The 23406-nt window shown below is 38.8% G+C and overlaps 1 protein-coding gene and 1 non-coding gene across 5 annotated transcripts in view; one reads left to right on the forward strand and one right to left on the reverse strand.

The window, feature by feature from the left end:
* Window positions 1-23406, reverse strand: part of GULP1 (GULP PTB domain containing engulfment adaptor 1) — a 333659-nt gene that overhangs the window by 248735 nt on the left and 61518 nt on the right. The window lies entirely within an intron of this gene.
* Window positions 15432-15536, forward strand: LOC133236525 (U6 spliceosomal RNA). The gene has a single exon (XR_009732919.1). It is a non-coding gene; the product is annotated as a U6 spliceosomal RNA (small nuclear RNA).

Consider the following 23406-nt stretch of genomic DNA (forward strand, 5'->3'; position numbering starts at 1 on the left):
AACCTCAGCCATGGTCATTTACACACTTACCATTTTCCACTTCAGTTCTTCAGTAGTGATACCGAAGATAGGGGATATGCCTTCAAACTGAATTTTACTGAAAATACGAATTTCAATGTATTCTGTGGGTAACCATACAATTTACCACCCCAAATTGGGACACTTTTGAAAGTGAGCAGAGTGATAACTAGACAGGGTACCAGGACAACTGGTCTGAGCAAGCTGCCTTTTTATTTTCCCAAAGTCTTAATTTCTCTTCATAGAGCTTAGGATGTAGACATGAATAATTGCTGAATGAAGAAATGAATACATAAAGTAGGTAAAGGAATTCTCATGTTAAATGATAGAAATGGAGTACAATATATCAGTTACACTCTGCTCCTTAAGTATGATTAGCCATGGGAGTCCAAACTGGCATGACAGGGTCACAAGATGCTAATGAAAACACAAGTTGCATATTACGGATTACAACACATTCATGTAAATTTTTAACATAAACGCTCGATTTTTTTCTTTTTTCCTACTTTTCATGAGCACCAACCTCTAGAATGAGCTACAACCTCTAGAATTTATGAAGAGATATGACTCCTCTATTATAAAGTTCAGTTCAGTTCAGTCGCTCAGTCATGTCTGACTATTTGTGACCCCAAGGACTGCAGAACGCCAGGCTTCCCTGTCCATCATAAATTCCCAGAGCATACTCAAAATCATGCCCATCGAGTCAGTGATGACATCCAACCATCTCATCCTCTGATGTCCCCTTATCCTCCCACCTTCCATCTTTTCCAGCAACAGGATCTTTTCCAAGGAGTCAGTTCTTCATATTAGGTGGCAAAAGTACTGGAGTTTCAGCTTCAGCATCAGTCCTCCTAATGAATATACAGGACTGATTGCCCTTAGGATTGACTGGCTTGATTTCCTTGCAGTCCAAGGGACTCTCAAGAGTCTTCTCAACACCACAGTTCAAAAGCATCAATTCTTCGGCACTCAGCTTTCTTCACAGTTCAACTCTCACATCCATACGTGACCACTGGAAAAACCATAGCCTTGACTAGACAAACTTTTGTTGGCAAAGAAATGTCTCTGGTTTTCAATATGCTATCTAGGTCGGTCATAACTTTCCTTCCAAGGAGTAAGCGTCTTTTAATTTCATGGCTGCAATCACCATCTGCAGTGATTTTGGAGCCCAAAAAATAAAGTCTGACACTTTCCACTGTTTCCCCATCTATTTCCCATGAAGTGATGGGACTGGATGCCATGATCTTCGTTTTCTGAATGTTCAGCTTTAAGCCAACTGTTTCACTCTCTACTTTCACTTTCATCAAGAGGCTTTTTAGTTCCTCTTCACTTTCTGCCATAAGGGTGGTGTCATCTGCATATCTGAGGTTATTGATATTTCTCCCGGCAATCTTGATTCCAGCTTGTGCTTCTTCCAGCCCAGCGCTTCTCATGATGTACTTTGCATGTAAGTTAAATAAGCAGGGTGACAATACACAGCCTTGACGTACTCCTTTTCCTATTTGGAACCAGTCTGTTGTTCCATGTCCAAAAGATAGACGTTAAGAATTGCTGGCAACAATGAGGTGAAATTAGAAACTTCAAACATGGCAGGTGAGATTATATAGTAGTATGGCCACTTTGGGAAACAGTTTGGCAGGTCCTCAAAATATTAAACACAGAGTTACCATATAATCCAGTAATGCTACTCTGAGGTATATACCCAAAAGAATTGAACATATATATGTATACACACACACACACACACACACACACACACACAGAAAACAATTATGCACAAAAGTTCTCAGAAACATTATTCAAAATAAAAAACAGAAGCAACCTAAATGTCTGTCAGTGGAAAATGTAAAAACAGATCATAGCACTTTAGAATGATGCACTTGTAGAGACTTTGTTTCTTTGAAAAGTGAAAGTTAAAAAAAAAAAAAAAAAACTTTGCCTTCTTCATTAATTTTTTTTTAAGGTAAAACATAAATAAGGGCTTCCCTGGTGGCACAGTGGATGGGAAACCATCTGCCAATGCTGGGGACACGGGTTTGATCCCTGGTCTTCAAGATTCCACATGGAACAAACTAAGCCCATGTGCCACAACTACTGAAGCCCACACACCTAGAGCCTGTGGTCCTCAACAAGAGAAGCCACAGCAATGAAAAGCACCCACACTGCAAGGAAGAGAAGGCCCTGCTCACGGCAACTAGAGAAAGCTGGTGCAAAGCAACATTCAGCACCATCAAAAAAATAAATAAATAAATGTTTTTAAAAGTCCATTTAAATTTAAAAAAAATAAACAAGTTTTTTTTTTTTTTGAGATAGAGTTTTGTTATATCAGAAAGTTTCAGTAATTTTCATCTACTATTGAGAAAAAGGTATTAAATTTCAATGTTTTCAAAACTGGTTGATATTCAGGCCACTATTCCTTTCAATTTTTTATTAAATTAAGATAGCATATTATAGATATACAAGATGTTACCAGAGGGCAAGCTGGGAGTTGGATATTCTCACTAGTTTTGGAACTCTTGTGACAAATATTAAAAAGCAGAGACCTTACTTTGTCCACAAAGGTCCGTCTAGTCAAGGCTATGGTTTTTCCAGTAGTCATGTACGGATGTGTGAGTTGGGCTGTGAAGAAAGCTGAGTGCCGAAGAATTGATGCTTTTGAACTGTAGTGTTGGAGAAGACTCTTGAGAGTCCCTTGGACTGCAAGGAGATCCAACCAGTCCATCCTAAAGGACATCAGTCCTGGGTTTTCATTGGAAGGACTGATGTTGAAACTGAAACTCCAATACTTTGACCAGCTGATGCGAAGAGCTGACTCATTTGAAAAGCCCCTGATGCTGGGGAAGATTGAGGGCAGGCGGAGAAGGGGACGACAGAGGATGAGATTGTTGGATGGCATCACCGTCTCAATGGACATGGGTTTGTGTAGACTCCGACAGTTGGTGATGAACAGGGAAGCCTGGTGTGCTGCCGTTTGTGGGGTCACAAAGAGTTGGACATGGCTGAGCAACTGAACTGAACTGTGACATCATAATTTATTTCCAAAATAAAATTAAATATATACACATATATCTCCTTATTTTCACTTTTAAGTATTCTGTTGATATTCTCCTTGCTTGTTTCAGATATGACTGGAAAACCAATTTAAGGCTAAACTTTCATCTAAAACTTTCCCACCTCTAAAGAATAAGAGCTGGTGTTCATACAAATGGATGTTTACCCTACATTAACCTTTGAGTAACATCAGCCTAATACTACATTCAAATCATGAGGCAAGATTCACAGAGCACTCCAGCAACAGTTGAATGCACTACATGTCCCAGTGGAGGCTGTTGGTCAAAGCAGTACCTGAGCTAATGTCCCAGTCAACAGTTACACATCTGACCAGATAACCTCCTGGCATGATGGGGATGCGCACACGCATGCTCAGTTGCTTCAGTCGTGTCCGAATCTTTGCAACCCTATGGACTGCAGCCCACCAGGCTCCTCTGTCCATGGGATTCTCTAGTCAAGAACAAGTGGGTTGCTATGCCATCCTCCAAAAGATCTTCCCAACCCAGGGGTCAAACCTGTGATTCCAGTGTCTCCTACATTGCAGGATTTTTTACCACTGAGCCACCGAGGAAGCCCCCACGATAGAAATGACCCGTTAACTATTAAAAGCAGATTATTACACAGCAATATGTTTAGCATTTTTCTCAGATATAATAGTTATATAATATTGATATATACCAATTAAAAGTTTCATTAAGTTAAGTATCTTTAAGAATGAGCTTGTCAAGTGCTATATAAATTTATCATGTGTTCCTCAAACATTTCATGATAAATCACTTCTACAGTGAATTTTATTTCTTTTGGTATAGAATACAGAATATTTCCAAAGGAAAAATATATACTGACTCCAATTGATAAGTTCCAATATTCACTTCATTAGATAGTATCTCTTTTAATTCTCCAATATGAAAAACAAAAACCCTCAGAGAAGAACCAGTCACTGAGTGGACACTAAAATAACATATGTGCCAACTGAAAGTATGAATATATTTAGTCCACTGACTTTTTTGAGAGTATTTAGAGAACTGTATTATGTCATGAATTGTTTGTGACAGTTTGCTATAATTAGAGGTTATAAGAGCCACAGAGAAGAAAGAAAACTCATGTGTAAAGAGCTTAAAGAAGCAGTGCATTACTCAAAGGTTCCAACTGTCCTTCGGTCAGTCCACCTTGGTTCAAGTCATGACTCATTTACCAGTCATATACCCTGGGATAAGTTATTTAACCACTTCTCAATTTTATCAACCACAAAATCCAAGTCATAATCTTTATAGCACAGGATAGTGCCAAAGATAAAACTATCTGTAAATTTCCAAACCCCATGTCTGGTACATAACAAGCCCTCAACATGTCAGCTTTTATTACTGATATTGATGAGCCTCAATTTCCTAATCTGTAAAATACTAATATAATAGTAACATCTCCTCTACCTGTGGCCCACCTGTGTAGTGAAAAGCAATAATACTGATTATAATATTTTATAAACTATAAACAACAAGGCACTTCACAAATGGAAAACACTCTTTAATACTGTGATTTATCAAATACTCACTATAGATTATGAAGGCTATTTCCCAAAATACCTACAAGCCTTTTCTCATTTGTTCCTGTTTTTTTTAATACTCGTATTAGTCTTCATTAGAATTTTGTGTACCCTTGAGACTAGTAGCAGCCACTAAATGACTACTGTGATAAACATTTGGAGGCATTAATTGACTCATCAGGAAGTCTCATTAACCTGGAGATTTCTGCATTGCTTTTGAAAGTTCTTTCTGGGCTCAAGCCAACCATCCTATTATAACACAACTGATCATTACATGAATTTAGCTGCATATCATATCAAACCTTCTTAAACAGTATTATCATCTCAAACAATGGAAGCCTGATAAACCACTACTGGGACTACAGCCTATAAAACAGGGGTTATTTCTGTTCTTGATGCCAAGGTTAAAAAGAAGTTCTGCTCCATGTGATTCAGATCAGTCAGTCAGTCAGTTCAGTCGCTCAGTCGTGTCCCACTCTTTTCGACCCCATGAATTGCAGCACGCCAGGCCTCCCTGTCCATCACCAACTCCCGGAGTTCACTCAAATTCATGTCCATCAAGTTGGGGATGCCATGCAGCCATCTCATCCTCTGTTGTCCCCTTTTCCTCCTGCCCCTAATCGCCCCCAACATCAGAGACTTTTCTTCGCATGAGGTGGCCAAAGTACTGGAGTTTTAGCTTTAGCATCATTCCTTCCAAAGAACACCCAGGGCTGATCTCCTTTAGAATGGACTGGTTGGGTCTCCTTGCAGTCCAAGGGACTCTCAAGAGTCTTCTCAGCACCACAGTTCAAAAGCATCAATTCTTCGGCGCTCAGTTTTCTTCACAGTCCAACTCTCATATCCATACGTGACCACTGGAAAAACCATAGCCTTGACTAGACAAACCTTTGTTGGCAAAGTAATGTCTCTGCTTTTCAATATGCTATCTAGGTCGGTCATAACTTTCCTTCCAAGGAGTAAGCGTCTTTTAATTTCATGGCTGCAGTCACCATCTGAAGTGATTTTGGAGCACAAAAAAATAAAGTCTGACACTGTTTCCACTGTTTCTCCATCTATTTCCCATGAAGTGATGGGACCAGATGCCATGATCTTCGTTTTCTGAATGTTCAGCTTACTCTCCACTTTCACTTTCATCAAGAGGCTTTTTAGTTCCTCTTCACTTTCTGCCATAAGGGTGGTATCATCTGCATATCTGAGGTTATTGAGATTTCTCCTGGCAATCTTGATTCCAGCTTGTGCTTCTTCCAGTCCAGCGTTTCTCATGATGTACTTTGCATGTAAGTTAAATAAGCAGGGTGACAATATACAGCCTTGACGTACTCCTTTTCCTATTTGGAACCAGTCTGTTGTTCCATGTCCAGTTCTAACTGTTGCTTCCTGACCTGCATAGGTGTATTAAATCATGACTCTCAAAAAAAAAAAAAAACCCACATTAAAACCCTAATAAAGAACACCCTCAAAGCAGTAATGATCCCTAATCTTACACCATACGCTATGACTTTAAACTGTAAATTCCAAAAAGCAGGAATAAGAACCTCATAGTTCTTTTCCTCTAACATCTGACAGAGTGACACATTCAATACATTCAAGTTATTGCTATTAACAAGGGTTTGAGAAACTGAGGGGAGATTCTGTTTCAGGAAGAGTGACCAGGACCACTACATATCGAGTTCCTCACCTCTTCTATAATGTCTACCTTCTTTCACTGGCTTCTTTACAGATACAGTCACAGCTCTTTCATCTTAAATAAAATCTCTATCTCTTTCCATTCACAGTTAACCTTTTGAAAGAGTGGTCTACACACTATTTGCATTATCTTACTTCCCACATACTGTTGAAACCACAGCAATTCCATGGCTCTTCACCATTCTACCCTGGTTCTTGTCCCCTGAGATAAGTTCTCTTTCACTGTCTCCATGGTATCAAACAAGTTAGTTGAGGTAGAGTGAAACTTCTTAGAGGGATTTGAAAATTTTTTTAAAAATGGGCAAAATGATAAAAGGATCTTGAAAACCACTTTACAGCGTTCTGTTTTGACAGCAGGGGCAACTGGCAGATAGTGCAAACCACTTAGAAGAGTGGTGTGATGCTAATGATTTAAGAAAACAGTCTTGCATAACTGAAAGGGGGGAGGAGGTACATCTGCTTCACAGCTAGCACTCAGAACAGGTCAGGAACACAAAAGTTTTCAAAACCACACTTAGTAAGCAAAAAGGGTATTTTTGGCAGACCCTCTAAAGTACATAATCTGAGGTTTTTAAGAATACTGATATTTATAAGCATTGCTCAGAATCTTGGCAAAATTATTAATGAAAATAAGATCCTACTTGTTTTTTATAATAACAAAATCATACTATTTAAAGTATTTAACCTTATTTTGCAAAAACATATCTGTTCAAATAAACTGATATTAAGCTAAATGTGTCTGTGTGTGTATATGTACACAGGTGCTATCATGCAATAGGCACAGCATTAAACTATCGAAGACTGTCATATTTACATTTGTGCCTTACCACGTTCAAGGGAGAGGACAAGGGCCACCCAGGAAAAGACCACCCAAGAACAACACAGCTACACCACTGGGTGAGCCAGTCCTCACAGAAGTGCTCTCTCAGGACCTGAAATCAATGCTGCAAATTTCTCTCCCCTTATCTCTCAGCCTGTGATACAAATGCCAGGAACTGATAGTTTTTAACCCCAGAAAACAAACACACACTCAGGTTATCATGAATCCTTCTACTATCTTGTCCTTGCAAGTTAGCTCAAATCTAATTTGCTCTGTAAATCCTCTCCCCCTGAATTTTGTGTGAGCCTTTGTAGTACTTTTAAAGCTCAGTTAGAGGAGTAAAGGTTCTCAAAACAGAGTTTCACTTAACTAGTTCACCACCCAGCAAACTCACTGAAACTCTCCATTAAAGTGTAAACCACACTGACTGCTGCCCTTGGCTCAGTTGACACTTACAGCCACTAGACTTCAACCCACGTGTATTTCAGCAGTTCTCTTCCCACCAATCCTGCTGCATGCTTATTGTGATGGAAATTGTTGACCGCCTACCAAGCATCTACTCCTCATTCTTCCTTCTCTTTTTTAAACCGGGGTATAGTTGCTTTACAATGTTGTATTAGTTTCTGCTGTACAGAGTGAACTAAGTCAGAAAGAGAAAACAAATATATAGTAATGTATATATTGGGCTTCCTTAAGTGCCTCAGATGGTACAGAATCTGCCTGCAATGCGGGAGACCTGGGTTCAGTTCCTGGGTTGGGAAGATCCCCTGGAGAAGGAACGGCTACCCACTCCAGTATTCCGACCTGGAGAATTCTATGGACTGTAGTCCATGGAGTCAGAAAGAGTCAGACATGACTGAGCATCAGTTCAGCTTAGCTAATGTATATATATATACATTACATATATACATATGTATATGTATATATGGAACCTAGAAAAATGGTATAGATGAACCTATTTGCAGGACAGGAATAGAGACACAGACATAGAGAACAGACATGTAGGCATGGGGGGGGGGAGTGGGAGTGGGATGAATTGGGAGATTGGGATTGATATCTATACACTACCACGAATAAAACAGATAGCTAGTGGGAACCTGCTGTATAGCACAGGGAGCTCAGCTAAGAGATCTATGATGACCAAGATGGGTGGGGTGGAGGTTGGGGAGGGGTACAAGAGGTTCAAGAGGGAGGGGATATATGTATACATATAGCTGATTCATGTCATTTTATAGAAGAAAATGCCACAATTTAGTCAGGTATTCACTCTTATGTCACATCAGATGTAGGCAAGATTCAGATGAAACTATTACATTTTAGAAAGAACTTGAATGTATGCAGATTCCCCTAAGTTGTCTCTCCCATTTGCTAAAGTGATCATTGCAATGATCTGTCATTGGCATTATTTACACATAAGAAAGTCTTTGTAGAACTCCAATCAGCCACCTCACACTCAAAGGAAAGAATTTAACGTACTTGAATAGTTTGGCAGATAAATAAATTTGTATAAGCTTTATATTAAAACAAGATCACTTAAGTAGACATGCATTTTTTTGTAATTATGCTACTTTAACCATCTTTCACTAATACTTTATCAGCAATATACCTGGTCATTGCTTACTCAGCATCTTCTCCCTAATATGGCACTAAACAGACAAAGAACAAATCAAACATTTCTAAGTTTGCATAAAAAATACACATTGACTGGGCTAAACATATATGGATCACCTATCATCTTTGGTTTTCCCCTTTTTTATCTTCAGAACTTTGCTCAAATTTTGATTTCCACATTTCTTCATGAATCATCCTCTCCAAAGCTCTTAGCAATCTGCCTGCTGTGATTACCTCCACATTCCTTTTGTTCTTTAAAAAGTTGGTTTTTTTTTTTTGGTTTGTTTGTTTGTTCACTTGTTTTTCTGTTCCACTCTGCAGAGGTAGACAGCTTGTAAAATGCTGAGAATGTAATCCAGATTTCTTGATGCTTAGTTGGGCTTTTTCTCTTTTACATGACCCAAATTTTGGTCAGTCATCAAATGCTATTACATATCTTTGTCAGTTCAATTTTTTTAATTCAATATCCCTTCACTAGATATAGTTCTAACATTCTGTGTCATGTTAATACGTGCTTCAAGATAAGAATCAGGAGCCCTCATTGAAATATACATTTTTACCATTTAGACTCCCTTAAAAATAATTTCAAATATCAAACTTTCAGGAAATAACTGAAAATGACAATTTGCATATAGGTTTCACTAGTGAAACAGCAGAAAGGAAACAAAATTTAAGTCTAAAATCTTTGGGGAATATCTCTGGCATCGAGATAATGTACATAAAATAGCTTCTTTCTATTAAAACACACTTACAGCTTAGCAATTAAAGAATTGAGATAGTCTGAAACCAAAGTTTTCATTGTACTGTTTTACCTACTTCTTTAAAACAAATGATTAAAATAAGTAGTGGGACAAATAGTGGCCCCCCAAAAGATATGTCCAAATTCTAACCTTTGGTACCTGTGAATGTAAATTTATTTGTTAATAGGGTCTTGGCAGATGGTAAAGAATCTACCTACAATGCAGGAGACCCCAGTTCAATTCCTGGGTCGGTAAGATCCCCTGGAGAAGGAATAGGCTATCGACTCCAGTACTTGGGCTTCCCTGGTGGCTCAACTGGTAAAGAATCTGCCCACAATGCGGGAGACCTGGGTTCCATCCCTGGGTTGGGAAGATGCCCTGGAGAAGGGAACAGCTACCCACTCCAGTATTCTGGCCTGGACAATTCCATGGACAGAGGTGCCTGCCAGGCTATAGTCCATAGTGTCACAAAGAGTCAGACATGACAGAGAAATTTCAGTGGCAGATGGTAATTAATTCAGTTAAAAATGTAAGATGAGATCACTTTGGATTTGGGGTGGGCTCTCCAGGGACAGGGAAGCCTGGTGGGTTGCCGTCTATGGGGTGGTACAGAGTCAGACATGACTGAAACAGCTTAGCAGCTACAGCCAAAGACCAGTCAGTGTCTATATAAAAGAGAGGGAAATTTGAGACACAGAAAGACAAAGAAATTGCCAAGCAAAAACAGAGGCCAAGGCTGGAGTTATGAAGCTACAAGCCAAAGAATGCTAAGGATTGCCAGATCTCACCAGAAGCTAGGGGAAAACCATTAATTGATTTTCTCTCAGAGGTCCAGAAGGAATCAACCCAGCCAACACATTGATTTTGGACTTTTTTGGCCTCCAGAAATGTGAGAAAACACATTTCTCTTGTTTTCAGCCACCAAGTTTGTGATATTTGTTATGGGGTGTGCATGCTTAGGGGCTTCCCAGGTGGTGCTGGTAGATCAGGCTTCCATGGTGGCTCTCTTGGTAAAGATTCCACCTACAGTGCAGGAGACTTGGTCTTGATCCCTGGGTGGGGAAGATCCCCTGGAGAAGGAAATGGCAACCCACTCCAGTATTCTTGCCTGGGAGTCCCATGGGCAGAGGAGCCTGGTAGGCCACAGTCCATAGGGTTGCAAGAGTCGGACACAACTTAGCGACTTAATCACTACCACCACCAAAACTGCTCTAATAAGTGAAGTCTACTAATTTGGGCTTCCCTGTTGGCTCAGATGGTAAAGAATCCACTGCAATACAGGAAACCCTAGTTCAATCCCTAAGTCAGGAAGATTCCCTGGTAAAGGGAATGGCTACCCCCTCCAGTATTCTTGCCTAGAGAATTCCATGGACAAATGAACCTGGTGGACTACAGTCCATGGGGCCTCCAAGAGCCAGACATTACTGAGTGACTAATAGAGTTAACAGAGAGTGCATTCCTAGTCATTCAGTCCTGTCCAGCTCTTTGTGACCCTTTCGACTGTAGCCTAGTTTCCTCTGTTTCCTCCTCCCAGGATCTTCCCGACCCAGGGATGAACCCATGTCTCCTGTGTCTCCTGCATTGCAGGTGGATTCTTTACCCGCTGAGCCATTGGGAAAGCCCCATTTGTTATGGCAGTCCTAGGGAAATTAATACAACATGATTACCTATATGCATTTATATATTTTCATTTGAATTCTCTCCACTTCAAAAACAGACTTTCTGGACCATTATAGAAAAATACTAAAAAAAAAAGAAAAATACTGGTGTATACTTGCCTACACGGTTGAATAAAGAAGCACAGAAATAGAGGCAGAAAAAAACAAAAAAAGTTTAGAAAAAAGCCTAGGCTAAAATAACTGTTATGAAGAATCAATATGGTATAGTAAAGACCATACATTCTATAGTTAAAATGGTAAGTTCTAGTCTTAAGTCTATCATTTTTGTGTTTATATAAACTTGGGCAAGATATTTAACCTCTGAGCCATAATGACCTGCCTCATCCATATAACAAAAGATAACAGTATTTTTTCTTATGTGGCAATGAGAAACATACAATAATTTATGTTGAGACTTGTGCACATTTCCAAGTATACAGTAAACTTTGAATAAATATTGTCTTATTAACTGGACAAATGTTCATAATGGATTATTTCAAAATCAATCCTTTAGAGCAGATATAAATTCTCATGAGACTCCCTCTGAAGCTAGCCTGTCCACCTACAGTGACAGATGCTCTAATTTTGAAGACCTTCAACCATGAAACTGATATTAATTTAAGAAAGATAATATTAAGAAATCTCCCAATTTAAAACAACAGTTATCTTTTTTTAACTAGGATCACCATTTATTGCACAAATACAAAAAATAAAGTTTCTCACCCTATGGTATACTTAGTTGTGGTCCACCATTTCCTAAATGGCCACCTTCTAAAGGCAACCCATGCCCTCTTCTGGCTTCTATGACCTTGTTATTCTAATACAAAACATAATTATACAAATCTCTATCCAGTTCTTTTTAGGTTAATCAATGTTAAGTGACACTTGCACAAAATCCTTCTATAATTAATACTCAACATGTGAATAGTATTTCAGAATACAATCCACACTGGAACACTAGAGCATTCATTCCATGACAAAATCCTAATCCTATAAACAGAGTATTTATTTCTTTATGTATTTTCTTTGTTTAGGATACTGAAACTCAGTGAAGCCTGGTGAATTGCCTAAGTCATAGGGTTATACTAGTCTAAGATATAATGTCTTCTTTTTTAACATTTTATTAAAAGAAAAAATCAAACATATATAAAGTAACATAATAAAATAATAAACCATCATATTCCCATCATCTAGAAATGTCTATTTAAAAGATTTTCTTTCAATTTCTCAAAATCTTCCTGATGAGACAATGAGCACACATCTCCAGCTGTAATGCATAATTTAAAATGTGTATCATGTATGTATTAAGACAAAAGGAGGAATAGTGACAACCAGAAAATATATTCCAGAATGAAAATTTTCCACCCTAGGCATTGTGTCTTGAAATCCATAAAGAGAATATCCCTAGATATTAACATTCAGGTGACTATAAAAGTATTCACCAAAAACTTACCACCAAAGCATGATCAAGGCAAGAAGTTTCTAAAAATTCATCAGCAAAGGCAAAACCTAAATATGTATAAGCCTAGTGATTAAATCTCCCATAAAGACACTGAATCAAAAATATTCTTTTCAATTAACAATCAAAGTAAGTACTCTTAAATATGTATACTGGTATCATGGAAGATAAGGCCTTTAAACAAGAAAACTGGGTACGTCTTTCCCTCCTATTTGTAGCAATGAGCATTTCCCATTAAGGTAAACAATATGTGAAATATTTCCAAGAAATAACCATCATTTTCACCTACTGAGATGTTGGAGATGCAATTTTATTCACTAGTACAATCATTGTGATGAGCACTGCATCCAATTGACATGTCAATGAAAAAGAAAACAAATTTAGCTACAAATGAAAGAATACATCCTAAGAAACAGAAGTGGCATGAGTTAGTAAAGATTCAGAACTTTAACACAGAGTGGAGAGACAGCCAGAGTGGCAGAAAAATGGAAATCCGTTTTAGAGAAGAAACTACAACAACCCTTCCAAGAATAGCCTGGCACAATTACTGAACAGATGGGGGTGTGATAATTATAAACATATTTTCACCTCTCTTCTGCACAGCTATTAAGAACCACTTAAATTTCAGAAGCCCTTTCTCAGATGCAACACAGGAGACCTCATAAAAGACTGGTTTCGTGTATTACTGAAATAATGATGACTAAACAGACACCAAAAATTTTTCTTAAAATGAGTATATGTTTAAGATTGTGGTTAATAATTAAATAATTATTTATCTTTACCTATAAGGGGGAAGGGACGCTCTTAGTGAGTTGTTCAAGATAATGTATACCTTATCAAAGATGTATCTGGGAGCCTGGAGAGATCTTTAAGTGTAATGGGAAAGTAGCATCTTTGAACATCCTACTCTTTAAGTTAAGGGAGGTCAATAAAGAAGTTTCCAGAAAAAAAAAATCAATAATTAGTCTGTCTTCCCATTAATGTCTGCAAAGAATTAAGTAGGCTTTCATTACTGCAATACATTTACAAATACTAGTTTTACAAATAAAAATATGAGAAATAGGGTTTTGAAATAAGCAGTGTTTAGGTAACATTTGGTCACTAATTCACCCAAGAACTTAAAGCTGAAATGAATCTCTAGATCTTATTCTTCTCAGATACAGGTAGTAAATTTCTCTGACTCTTATTTCAAGTTGGGGTCATAGGCACAGGGCTCTGAATTGCAAACAGAAATGCACTCTAGTAAATTTAAGTAAAAAGAAATTTATGGAAGGCGATTATAGACTCACAGAAACTCCACGATGGCCAAAGAACTAAGCTATGCAGTCAGAAACAGTACTGAAATAAGAGCATCAAACCGGCCCAAGAGCATCAAACACACAGTGCTGTGTGCTCAGCACTGCCGCCATCACCAGGCATTCTCACTAAAGTCCTTTTTGCTAACAGGATCTGTGCACCAGATACTATACTAGAAACTCTGTATGGCAGGCCCTGTGGATGAAATGTATCAGCCACTGTCAATGCCAGAATGAATTCCATGGTGCCTGTTTCTTGTCATTAACTTCTGATTGGAAGATTTACCTCTGAACCTCTGATCAACAGGGCCTGGGTCATACAAGTCATTGATACACAAGACGCTGAGGAAGCAAGATTCTAGTTTCTATTCTGGGAAATGACTCCTAAGGAAGGATTTTCCCAAAGACGTGAAAAGTGGCAAAGACGTTGGAAGAAGTATCAAAGATGTCAAAGGTATCAAAGACGTGAGACCATCATCGTGAATTTCTGTGGAGTATCTGCAAACTAGCATTTGAGAAACAGTCTATACCACTGACTGTGACTCCATAATCTGGACCTGTCAAGCTCTGTCTCATCTCCTCCTACTCTCTTCCCACCAGCCACACTGGACTCAGTGGTCCTCCAACAAGAAGGGCTCTTCTGGAGTTAGGATTTCTCCCCTGAGTGTTTTGCTGCCCAGAAATCTGAGCCTCCAAATGTATTCATGGCTGACGTCTGCTTCATTTACAGGTCTCCCTTTAAATGTCAATTCCTAAAGGAGACAGCCTGACCACCACATCCATGGATATCTTCACCCGTATCTACTCCATCCATTCTTGTCACCATGTTGTATCTGCCTTCTGGTACTAATCACTGATTTTGTTTTACTTGTTTATTTTCAGCCTCAATTGCCATAATCACCATAATATAAGCTCTGTAGTTCTATGGGTGTTGTCTGTCCTTTTCTGTTCTTTTTAATCTTCAGAACCTAAAACAGTGTCCAGTATCCGTTAGTCTTTTAAATATTGGTTGCATAATAAATGGACCCCTGCTATAGTAAAATAGGTCCATCTAATAAATGATGAGACTGAGGAACAGCATCTACTTCTTTTGTCTATGGTCACACAACAAATTAATAATCAAAGTGCAAGTCCTGGATTCCAAACCATGCAATTTCTGGGAAGATAAATGGCTGGATGTCATCACCGACTCGATGGACATGAGTTTGAGTAAACTCCGGGAGTTGGTGATGGACAGGGAGGCCTGGCATGCTGCAATTCATGGGGTCACAGAGTCGGACACGACTGAGCAACTGAACTGAACTGAAAGACACAAGGAGCTTCTGCTGCTTCCTAAAGAAATGGAGGAGGCAGAGAAGAGCAGAAAGAACACTGATTAGGAAAAAAGCATGTGTTCTACAATCATACACCTCTGAGTTCAAATCTATGTCCCCAAACCTAACATAAGCCTTAAAGGGTTTTCAGAGAGTTAAATGTGACTATATTGTACATTGTACACATAAATCGTTTCCAATACCTGACATGTACAGGAGATTAACTGGAGGCAAGTGCTAACCTCGAGTACATACACTAAAATTGGAATAATATAGAGAAGATTATCATGGTACCTATGCAAGGATAACACACAAACTCATGAAGCATTCCCCATTTTTCTACCATATATAGAATAGATAAACAACAAGGATATACTGTATAGCACAGGGATCTATATTCAGTATCCTCTTCAGATCAATCGCTCAGTCGTGTCTGACTCTTTGCGACCCCATGTCCATCACCAACTTCCGGAGTTTACTCAAACTCATGTCCATGATGCCATCTAACCATCTCATCCTCTTTCATCCCCTTATCCTCCTGCCTTCAATCCTGCCCCAAATCACAGTTTTTTCCACTGACTCAGTTCTTCGCATCAGGTGTTTGAATGTGAAGTATTGGAGTTTCAGCTTCAGCATCATTCCTTCCAATGAATATTCAGGACAGATTTCCTTTAGGATTGACTGCTTTGATTTCCTGTGGTCCAAGGGACTCTCAAGAGACTTCTCCAACACCACAGTTCAAAAGCATCAATTCTTCAGAGTTCAGCTTTCCTTATAGTCCAAATCTCACATCCATACATGACTACTGGAAAAACTATAGCTTTGACTAGATGGACCTTTGTGGGCAAAGTAACATCTCTGCTTTTTAATATGCTGCCTAGGTTGGTCATAACTTTTCTTCCAAGGAGTAAGTGTCTTTGAAGTTCATGGCAGCAGTCACCAACTGCAGTGATTTTGGAGCTCAAAAAAAAAAAAAAGTCTGTCACTGTTCCCATTGTTTCCCAATCTATTTGCCATGAAGTGATGGCCATGATCTCAGTTTTCTGAATGTTGAGTTTTAAGCCAACATTATCACTCTCCTCTTTCACTTTCATCAAGAGACTCTTTAGTTCATCTTTGTTTTCTGCCATAAGGGTAGTGTCATCTGCATATCTGACACTATTGATATTTCTCCTGGCAACCTTGATTCCAGCTTGTGCTTCATCCAGCCTGGCATTTCTCATGATGTACTCTGCAAATAAGTTAAATAAGCAGGGTGACAATATACAGCCTTGACATACTCCTTTCCCGACTTGGAATCAGTCTATTGTTCCATGTCCAGTTCTAACTGTTGCTTCTTAACATGCATACTGATTTCTTGGGAGGCAGGCCAGGTGGTCTGATATTCCCATCTCTTGAAGAATTTTCCACAGTTTGTTGTGATCCACACAGTCAAAGGTGTAGTCAATAAAACAGAAAGAGATATTTTTCTGGAACTCTCTTGCTTTTTCTATGATCCAACGGATGTTGGCAATTTGATCTCTGGTCCCTCTGTGTATTCTAAATCCAACTTGAAAATCTGGAAGTTCACGGTCATGTACCGTTGAAGCCTGGCTTGGAGAATTTTAAGCTAATTTGGTAGCATGTGTGATGAGTGCAATTTTGTGATAGTTCTAACATTCCTTGGCATTGCCTTTCTTTGGGACTAGAATAAAAACTGACCTTTTCCATTCCTGTGGCCACTGTTGAGTTTCCCAAATTTGCTGGCAGATTGAGAGCAGCACTTTCACAGCATCATCTTTCAGGATTTGAAATAGCTCAACTGGAATTCTGTCACCTCCACTAGCTTTGTTCATAGTGATGTTTCCTAAGGCCCACTTGACTTCCCATTCCAGGATGTCTGGCTCTAGGTGAGTGATCACACCATCATGATTATTTGGGTCGTAAAGATTGTTTTTGTATAGTTCTTCCATGTATTCTTGCCACCTCTTCTTAATATCTTCTGCTTCTGTTAGGTCCATACCATTTCTGTCCTTTATTTTGCCCATCTTTGCATGAAATGTTCCCTTGATATCTCTAATTTTCTTGAAGAGATCTCTAGTCTGTCCCATTCTATTCTTTCCTCTATTTCTTGGCATTGATCACTGAGGAAGGCTTTCCTATCTGTCTTTCCTATGCTTTGAAACTCTACAATCAAATGAGTATATCTTTCCTTTTCTCCTTTGCCTTTCACCTCTCCTTTTTATTCAGCTATGTAAGCCCTCCTCAGACAACCATTTTACCTTTTTACATTTCTTTTTCTTGGGGATGGTCTTGCTCACTGCTGCCTGTACAATGTCACAAACCTGTGTCCATAGTTCTTCAGGCACTCTGTCTATCAGATCTAATCCCTTAAATCTATTTGTCACTTCCACCGTATAATCGTAAGGGATTTGATATAGGTCATACATGAACGGTCTAAGGGTTTACTCTACTTACTTCAGTTGAAGTCTGAATTTGGCAAACAGGAGTTCATAATCTGAGCCATAGTCAGCTCCCAGTCTTGTTTTTGCTGACTGTATAGAGTTTCTCCATCTTTGGCTGCAAAGAATATAATCAATCTGATTTCGGTATTGACCTTCTGCTGAAATCCATGTGTAGAGTCTTCTCTTATGTTGTTGGAAGAGGGTGTTTGCCATGACCATTGCATTCTCCTGGCAAAACTCTGTTAGCCTTTGCCCTGCTTCATTTTGTACTCCAAGGCCAAATTTCCCTGTTACTCCAGGTATCTCTTAACTTCCTACTTTTGCATTCCAGTCCCTTATAATGAAAAGGACATCCTTTTTGGGTGTTAGTTCTAGAAGTTCTTGTAGGTCTTCATAGAACAGTTCAACTTCAGCTTCTTCAGCATTACTGGTCAGGGCATAGACTTGGATTACTGTGATACTGAATGGTTTGCCTTGGAAACAAACAGAGATCATTCTATTGTTTTTGAGATTGCATCCAAGTACTGCATTTCAGACTCTTGTTGACTACGAAGGCTACTCCATTTATTCTAAGGGATCCTTTCCCACAGTAGTAAATACAATGGTCATCTGATTTAAATTCACCCATTCCAGTCCATTTTAGTTCACTGATTCCTAAAATGTCAATGTTCACTCTTGCCATCTCCTGTTTGACACTTCCAATTTACCTTGATTCATGGACCTAACTTTCCAGGTTCTCATACAATATTCTCCTTTATAGCATCAGACTTTACTTCTACCACCATTTACACCCACAACTGGGTGTTGTTTTTGCTTTGGCTGTCTCTTCATTCTTTCTGGAGTTATTTCTCTACTGTTCCCCAGAAGCATATTGGGCACCTACTGACCTGGGGAGTTCATCTTTTAGTGTCCTATCTTTTTGCCTTTTCATACTGTTCATGGGGTTCTCAAGGCAAGAATACTGAAGCAGTTTGCCATTCCCTTCTCCAGTGGACCACCTTTTGTCAGAACTCTCCACCATGACCCATCCATCTTGGGTGGCCCTACATGGCATGGCTCATAGTTTCATTGAGTTAGACAAGGCTATGGTTCATGTGATCAGTTTGATTAGTTTTCCATGACTGTGGTTTTCATTCTGTCTGCCCTCTGATGGATAAGGATAAGAAGCTTATGGAACCTTCCTGATGGGAGAGACTGACTGAGGGGGAAACTGGGTCTTGTTCTGATGGGCAAAACTGGTTTCCTTCCCTTTTGTTTGATCTGAGGCCAAACTATGGTGGAGGTAATGAAGGTAACAGTGACCTCCTTCAAAAGGTTCCAGTGCCTTTAACCCTGCAGCAGGCCACCACCAACCCACATCTCCATCAGAGACTCCTGGCAACTCAAGGGCAAGTCTGGGTCAGTCTCTTGTGGGATCATTGTTCCTTTCTCCTGGATCCAGGAGCAGACTAGCTTTTGTCTATGCCCTCCAAGAGTCTGTTTCCCCAGTTCTGTGTAAGTTCTGGCAGCTCTATGGTGGGGTTAATGGTGACCTCCTCTAAGAGGGCTTATGTGATACCCAGGGCCTGCTGACCCATACCTCCGCAGGAGACACTCAAACACTCAAAGGCAGGTCTCAGGGAACACATAGTACAGAGAGCTATATTCAGTATCTTATAATAAACCATAATGAAAAATAAAATTATATATATATATACACACACATACAACTGATTCACTTTGCTGTATACCAGAAACTAACACAACATTGTAAATCAACTATATACTTTAATAAAAATTTTTAAAAATTAGAGGTCATAAAAATGCTACTTTATGAGTAAAGATCAATGTCTGAGTTTATATTCACCTAACAATATGCTAAGAGAGACATCACATCCTTAACATAATCTACATCAGAGCCTTTGTATATTAAATGAAAATGTTCATTCTTTTCCTCACCTAAAATGTATTGGGAATCTGCTATATGCCAGCCATGTGTTATATACAGGTTGAAGTCTCTAAATTTCTCCCCAACTATCAATGTAAAGACCTTGTAATCCATTATTGCCATCTCCAAGACCATCTTGACACTGTCAGCTATGGGAAAAGATAGGCTATTGCTTTCATTTTTCATTTTATTTCTAAGAATTTCTTGAGTCAAGAACTCTGAGAAGTTCTGGAGACACAGAAGCCATTGGAAAACCCCTGCCTTCAAGGTACTTACTGTTTCATGAGATAAATAGACAAAAAGAAAATTGACAGTAATGTGACATATACAGGATGTGATAGGAACCCAGAAGAATGGTACCCAACCTAGAGTGTAAATTGGAAGAAGCAGTTCTGGGCAGAATGCCAGTTGAAGGAAGAGGAGGATTTAGCAATGGGTAGAATAAGGAGTCAAAAATGGGAAGGAAATCCAAAAAAATGAGGGGATGTATGTATACATATGGCTGATTCCCTTTGCTGTACAGCAGAAAATAACATAACATTGTAAAGCAACCGTATGCCAATCAAAATTAAATAAAAAGAAGAAGAAGAGGTCAGCCTGCCAGCAGAGAAAATAAGCGGCTTCAAAGGCCCTGAGAAGTTAAGCACAGCACCTCAAAGAAACCCACAAATGCCAGAGAGTAGGGTCACAAGAATTTCCAAAAGAGAGAACTTCCAAAAAATTCTGTCCCCAATCCTCTTCAGGAGCCCTAATTTAGCTACAAATGATTAGTTGTCCTTAATTACTTTGCTTTCCTCAAAAAAGAGAAAGAAAGTCTTCCTTTAATTATTAGATTATCTCTAGTCTGGCACTAATCTTCAGTTTGGGGTTTGGCATTATCTTTTTTAAAATATATACCGGTGTTTTCAACATTATATTTTCATCAAAACCCAATTTTATGTTTCTTTCTAAAACTCCTTTCATATTAGAGAATTTTCTTGAAGGAATTGTCCTTTGTGTCTTTCTCTGTGCCCAGAATGTCTTCAAGTCACCTTTCTTGGGTAATTTTCCTTCTTCTTTTATTTATTTATTGAAGGATAATTGCTTTACAGAATTTTGTTGTTTTTTGTCGAACCTCAACATGAATCAGCCATAGGTATACATATATCCCCTCCCTTTTGAACTTCCCTCCCATCTCCCTCCCCATCCCACCCCTCTAGGTTGATACAGAGCCCCTGTTTGAGTTTCCCGAGCCATACAGCAAACTCCCACTGGCTATCTATTTTACATATGGTAATGTAAGTTTCCATGTTACTCTTTCCATACAACTCACCCTCTCCTCACCTCTCCCCATTTCCATAAGTCTATTCTCTATGTCTGTTTCTCTACTGCTGCCCTGTAAATAAGTTCTTCACTACCGTTCTTCTAGATTCCATATATATGTGTTAAAATACGATATTTATCTTTGGGTTCTAGGTTTTCATCCACCTCATTAGAACTGACTCAAATGTGTTCCCTTTTGTGGCTGAGTATCACTGACTCGATGGACGTGAGTCTGAGTGAACTCCGGGAGTTGGTGATGGACAGGGAGGCCTGGGGTGCTGCGATTCATGGGATCGCAAAGAGTCAGACACGACTGAGTGACTGAACTGAACTGAACTGAATATTCCATTGTGTATATGTACCACAACTTCTTTATCTATTCATCTGTCAATGGACACCTAGGTTGCTTCCATGTTCTAGTTATTGTAAATAGTGCTGGAATGAACAATGGGATACATGTGTCTTTTTCAATTTTTATTTCCTCAGGGTATATGCCTAGGAGTGAGATTGCTGGGTCATATGGTAGTTTTATTCCTAGTTTTTTAAGGAATCTCCATACCGTCTTCCATAGTGGCTGTATCAATTTATATTCCCACCAACAGTGCAAGAGTGTTCCCTTTTCTCTACACCCTCCCCAGCATTTATTGTTTGTAGACTTTTTGATGATGGCCATTCTGACTGGTGTGAGGTGATATCTCATTGTAGTTTTGATTTGCATTTCTCTAATAATGAGCAATGTTGAGCATCTTTTCATGTGTTTGTAAGCCATCTCTATGTCTTCTTTGGAGAAATTATGTCTTTTCCCCACTTTTTGATTGGGATGTTTGTTTTTCTGGCACTGAGTTGTATGAGCTGCTTGTATATTTTGGAAGTTAATCCTTTGTCAGTTTCATTTGCTATTATTCTCTCCCATTCTGAGGGTTGTGTTTTCACCTTGCTGTTTACTTTTGTTTTTATTTCCATTACTCTAGGAGGTGGGTAATAGAGGATCTTGTTTGAGTTTATGTCATCAAGTGTTCTGCCTATGTTTTCCTCTAAGAGTTTTATAGTTTCTGTTCTTACATTTAGGTCTTTAATCCATTTCGAGTTTATCTTTGCATATGGTGTTAGTCTTCTAATTTCATTCTTTTACATGTAGCTGTCCAGTTTTCCCAGCACCATTTATTGAAGAGGCTGTCTTTGCCCCATTGTGTATTCTTGCCTCCTTTGTCAAAAATGAGGTACCCATAGGTACATGGGTTTATTTCTGGGCTTTCTATCTTGTTCTATTGGTCTATATTTCTGTTTTTGTTCACTTTCATGCACTGGAGAAGGAAATGGCAACCCACTCCAGGGTTCTTGCCTGGAGAATCCCAGGGATGGGGGAGCCTGATGGGCTGCCGTCTATGGGGTCACACAGAGTCAGACATGACTGAAGTGACTCAGCAGCAGCAGCAGCAGCATACTGTCTTGATTACTGAAGCTTTGTAGTATAATCAGAAGTCAAGAAGGTTGATTCCTCCAGCTCCATTCTTCTTTCTCAAGGCTGCTTTGGCTATTCAGGGTCTTTTGTGTTTCCATACGAATTGTGGAATTTTTTGTTCAAGTTCTATGAAAAATGCCATTGGTAATTTGATAGAGATCACATTAAATCTGTAGATTGAGTTTGGTAGTATAGTCATTTAAACAATATTGACTCTTCCTACCCAGGAACATGGAATATCTCTTCATCTGTTTATGTCATCTTTGATTTCTTTCATTAGTGTCTTATAATTTTCTGTGTACAGTTCTTTTGACTCCTTAGGTAAGTTTATTCCTATGTAAATTCTTTTTGTTGCAATGGTGAATGGGATTGATTCCTTAATTTTTTTCTGATTTTCATAGAAAAATATAGAAATGCAAGTGATTTCTGTGTATTGATCTTGTAGCCTGCAACTTTGTTAAATTCACTGATTAGCTCTAGAATTTTCTGATACTATCTTTAGGGTTTTCTGAATAGAGGATCATGTCATCTGCAAACAATGAGAGTTTTACTTCTTCTTTTCCAATCTGGATTCCTTTTATTTCTTTTTCTTCTGATTGCTGTAGCTAGCACTTCCAAAACTATGTTGAATAATAGTGGGAAAAGTGGACACCCTTGTCTTGTTCCTGAACTTAGGGGGAATGTTTTCATTTTTCCAACACTGAGAATAATGTTTGCTGTAGGTTCATCATATATGGCCTTTACTATGTTGAGGTAGGTTCCTTCTATGCCCATTTTTTGAAGAATTTTAATCCTAAATGGGTGCTGAATTTTGTCAAAGGCTTTTCCTGCATCTATTGAGATGATCATATGGTTTTTATCTTTCAGTTTTATCTTTCAATATGGTGTATCACATTGATTGATTTGCATATTTTGAAGAATCCTTGCATTCCTGGAATAAACCCAACTTGATCATAGTATTAGCTTTTTGATGTGTTGCTGAATTCTGTTTCCTAAACTTTTGTTGAGGATTTTTGCATCTATGTTCATCAGTGATATTGGCCTCTAGTTTTCTTTTTTTGTGTTGTCTTTGTC

This window comes from Bos javanicus, chromosome 2 (assembly GCF_032452875.1).
Source record: "Bos javanicus breed banteng chromosome 2, ARS-OSU_banteng_1.0, whole genome shotgun sequence".
NCBI lineage: Eukaryota > Metazoa > Chordata > Mammalia > Artiodactyla > Bovidae > Bos > Bos javanicus.